Genomic DNA, 4759 nt, shown 5'->3' with positions numbered 1-4759 from the left:
TTCTGCCTCCAGGCTCCAAATTGTATCGACCTTTGTTGAACTCTCAAGAAACACTTCACTCTACCCTCAGAAACTTTCAGTCGTAGCTCCACTATAACAAGTCCAGGATAGCCCAGGAAGCCTTTGATACCCCATTCACACCAACGGTGTTTCAGGGCCGGTTCGGAGCTGGAGCTTGAAAAGCACCGGGTTTTCCTGTTCACACCGCGGCGGAGCAGCCTCTTAGCTCCGGAATCCGGTTCATTTCAAGCACCAAAAAATTGTCCGGCCAGAGCAAAAGCACCACATACGTCACGCTTACGTCGAGGCGGGGGCGGGGGGCAGGGGCGGGGGGATCAACTCCTGAATAACAACAACAAGCCAGCGTTTTATCCAGTTTGTACACAACGATGGAGAAACTTAACAAGCAGCAGTGGTCCACTGAAGAGACCAGCTACCTACTGGGAATCTGGTATTCCGAAGAGGTACAGAGGAAGCTGGAGCACAATCGGCCATTGTTGTTGGTGTCAGCTGTGAGGGGTTTCCGCGCGGTTTGGCTTTATGAAGCAGGCACGCAAACGGTTACGTCATGACGCAAACGATGACGCAATGACGCAGCACCAGTCTGACTCTGGGCAGTGTGAAAAGAGCCGGAGCTAAACCGAAGAACCGGTTCTGAACCTGAAAAGCTCTAGCACGGAACTCGAACCGGAGTTGCGTTGGTGTGAATGAGGTAAAACTGACCTTGTTAGCAACAACTTTCAGCCAACTCATGCCAGCTGTGGATGGTGAATGGTTGTGATGAATGAGGGTGAAGGGGTCTTCTGTAGTTTACCAAAATCCATACAGAGTCTGCAGGTATGAAAGCAGGTGGCTTAATTGGAGAGAGAGGTTGAGGTGGAAGGTTGGAGCTCGATTAAAGAAGCGTTCAGGGCAGAGCAGGTAATTAAATAGCCCCTGTTGGGGTCATTTTCAGGTTCATATTGTATGTAGTGTCTCTACTGGGACATGTCTCCATACTTTAATGTTCAATAAGCTCTTTCTCATACTGCCTGTGCTGCAGCACCTCTTTTCACCCTCTGTCTGAAACCAGAGCCCAGTCTGTTGTGATTGGTCAACCGCTTAGAGATGTCCCGCCCCTTATCACGTACAATGTGTTGGAGTGCTGGCCAATAGAAGTGCGGGTGTTACATAGTGATGTCAGAAGGGCAGTTGCACCATAAAGAAGCTGCATTTTTAAACACTAACACATGTTATTATTGTATATACTTTTACACTCCAGCTCATTTAGTATTCCTTTCGTGAAATATTTGCAACATGCGTCTAATTACAAACGATATCTGGCACATGCACTTCTACCGTGCACGTATAATAAGCCTTAAATGTTCAGCCATCTTTAGCCATGGTGCGGCCTTATGGATCGCAATGTCTGTCTGATTGTTATTCTCAGTCGGTCAACCCCTTTAAGTCTGGACTAAAATATCTCAGAGTATTTAATGGATTCCATGACATTTGATAAGGGCTTTTCACATTTCATATTCTAAGCCCAGGGCTATCCTTAGCCTGGAGCTAAGTGCTATGTGAAGCCTAATACAGACATTAGGTTTCCCCTCTGGATCCTCATGACTTTAGTGGTCCTCTTCATGTAGCGCCACTATCAGGTTCACATTTTTGGCTTTTTTGGAACATTTCACAAAGCTATAAGTTGGCTTGCCATGAAATTGATTTATTGATTAATTTCTCTGTCATGAATCATAATGACGTCGCTTGTCCCTTTAAGATATATCGTCATATCTTCAAAATATCTCTTTCTGTTCGTCTAATACTTTGATTAATGACCAAATACCTGCAAAATACTCAGCTGTACTTAGTGTTTAGTGCAGGTGAGCAACTATAAGATTGCAGAACAAGATAAACATGTCTGATAAACATCAACATGGTATACTATATTTTTGATAAATAAATGTAGCTTGACGTGTCAGCTTCACAGTTCATTAGGAAAAAGAGAACGCACTTTATCTCTGTTCCTCTCTTCTGTTATTTCTCTGGCCTTGTACTGTTTCTCTATTGATCTTCAGACCACATTTACATCTTCATGCTGAATACTAAAGTCAGATTGACTTTATATCACATGTTCTTCTAAGATTAACACCACACACATACCAATGCCAACGGATTGCTTTGTCACAAGATGTGAAAACAGACTTTTGTGTCTGCTTGTCCTTCAAGCTGTCATCGGCTCGGGCAATTTGTTTTTGTCTCTAAAATTATGGAATTTGTTGGAGCGATTTTGAATAAGCCATGCTGATGAATACCAAGTGAAGCTTCCACATGCACCTCTCATGGATGTTGGGATGTGGTTTTCTGTGTAGTTTGTTCCTCTTTCTTAGATCTCTCTTTCTCCCTGTCACTTTTCTTTCCTTCAGTCTATATCTAACAGCTCCCTTTCACTCGCTCACATGCACATACTCGGCTCCACAGTGGCATGAAATCTCATCCCGCCCATCAACAGGTGCGGCCGGGCTGAGATTGAACATGTGTCATCGGGTGCGGCACGGAGATGACAGGGCATCTATCACGGCTTCTCGTCGCCATTTCCACGCCATGTATTTTCCCCGGCCTTCCCCCCCCCCAGGTAGGTGCTCTGGCTCATCGCCCCTGACATCCAACAGCAGTGCAGAAGTCTTATTCTGACAATAAAAATACTTGACAAAAGGATCTGTTCTCAGAGGAAAGATCAGTCATTTTTCCGTCCCCCTTAAAAGAAACAAATCCACAGTTTGAATAAGTCACATACTTTCCCGCCTCTGACATAACATCAGAGGCAGCGCTGAGACAGATATCATCCCGTTTCTCCCCCGAGTTATTTGTCACAACTCTCCTTTGAGCACTTGTGTTGCTGTTTTCATGATGTCTGCACAACTCCTTTGGGATTTATAAAAGTCAGAGTCATTTAGGAGGACCTCTTGGTGCAGTTATGAATTTAAGAAGCTATAGGTGGCTCGTTAGTTCCCTGCTTTAGTTTTTTTTAAGTAGCTCTCTCCTCTAGTTAACATAAAGGGCCTTGAAAACCAGGAAATGATATGTTAAGTAAGACAGTGTTAGGCTAAATGATTGGTTTGTCACTTAATAGTGATTCAAGTTATTATATAAATGAAATAACTTTAATTAAAGAAACATGAGAGGAACTCCTTTCATTATTGAATAAAAGCTTTATTGGCCCGAGGGAGTTTTATTTTATATGTAAAAACCATACAGTACACCACCATAGATTACTGAACATAATATCATCTAAAGTGATCATTTGTAAGCATGGTTTGGGAAATTAAGGTGGACTTTCTCCCTCCTAGAAATGTCATTCAGTTCGACAAAAAGGCCTTATTTGAAGCCATTTGCTTCTTCTTCTGGGTTTGGTTTGCTGAGCACACAAGCTTTAGTTTCACACAGTTAAACACGGTGACAAGTGGAAAGCCGGTGCAGAACAGCAGGAGACTTCTTGTTCAGAGCAGCTCACATTTTAAAATCCATTGCTTGAGGGATATTACTCAATGTTCCTGACCCCAACCTTTAAATACGTTGTGTTAGCCTCATCAGCGGCTCGGCTCGAGGGCTGGAAATGTCAGGAAACTGGTCGTTCCCCCACTTTGGACCAGACTGAAAGTTTTCAACGGCTATTTGGTAATTTGGCATTAAGATAAATGTATTTTTCATTTAGCCTCCGATCAGTTCACTGACTATATCCAGTGTATTCTCTATACAAATATTTCAGTTGTACCAGTTCTGCAAATCATTTAATTAGCAGTAATCAGATCGATTTGGACAGATTGGGATGAGGTGTCCAGTGTAAATACATTAGCTTGATTTTTTAAGTGAGAGGAAGTCCTGTCTTTAATTACCTCAGCCTCATAGGTAATTGTTGTCTGGCTGGGGATTTGAACCGGCAGCCTGGAGGTCTCAGACTGGTCTCTGCAGGCTTTTAGGTTGTCAGATCTTGTTTCATTAACGTAACAAATAGCTGCTCTGCACCCCCAAGTCTCTCACTTACAAGACAGAGTGCTACAGCAGGGACCACAGCCTTTTCCACAAAATTACCTTCAGCCTAAAAATAGACCACCGCATCGCACACGCACATATTCGCAGACACACACGCACACACACACACACACACACACACACACACACACACACACACACACACACACACACACACACACACACACACACACACAGAGGCTGAGACAAACGCAGTAAACGTGCATTGATATAGTGTATATGTACACATAAGGGACTACAATGTGACAGAATGGGAGTCTCTCTGCGTCTTCTNAAACGCACACCACCTTCACAGATCAAACGCACCTCTATAGACATGACTCAGCTTCACAGATCAAACTCACCTCTATAGACATGACTCAGCTTCACAGATCAAACGCACCTCTATAGACATGACTCACCTTCACAGATCAAACGCACCTCTATAGACATGACTCAGCTTCACAGATCAAACGCACCTCTATAGACATGACTCACCTTCACAGATCAAACGCACCTCTATAGACATGACTCACCTTCACAGATCAAACGCACCTCTATAGACATGACTCACCTCTATAGACATGACTCACCTCTATAGACATGACTCACCTTCACAGATCAAACGCACCTCTATAGACATAACTCACCTTCACAGATCAAACGCACCTCTATAGACATGACTCACCTTCACAGAACAAACTCACCTTATTTTAGTTCAAACCCAAATAAAGGCAGGTTATTTCCT

General features: G+C 43.4%; 1 protein-coding gene and 1 long non-coding RNA gene across 5 annotated transcripts in view; one reads left to right on the top strand and one right to left on the bottom strand.

Moving 5' to 3' along the window:
- f13a1b (coagulation factor XIII, A1 polypeptide b) overlaps positions 1-4759 on the top strand; it is a 29179-nt gene that overhangs the window by 21760 nt on the left and 2660 nt on the right. The window lies entirely within an intron of this gene.
- The window catches only part of LOC104955278 (uncharacterized), a 3891-nt gene continuing 3491 nt past the window's right edge, over positions 4360-4759 (bottom strand). For 2 of the 4 annotated variants that reach the window (XR_799442.1, XR_799444.1), the window contains exons 2-3: positions 4624-4718; positions 4460-4585 (exon numbers count right to left, since the gene is read on the bottom strand). This is a non-coding gene — a long non-coding RNA (uncharacterized lncRNA). The other 2 variants (XR_799445.1, XR_799443.1) reach the window with 2 other exon arrangements.

The sequence above is a fragment of the Notothenia coriiceps genome, unplaced genomic scaffold (assembly GCF_000735185.1).
Source record: "Notothenia coriiceps isolate Sejong01 unplaced genomic scaffold, NC01 NC01_scaffold00024667, whole genome shotgun sequence".
Taxonomy (NCBI): Eukaryota; Metazoa; Chordata; class Actinopteri; order Perciformes; family Nototheniidae; genus Notothenia; species Notothenia coriiceps.
This window is presented reverse-complemented; position numbering and strand designations above follow the sequence as displayed.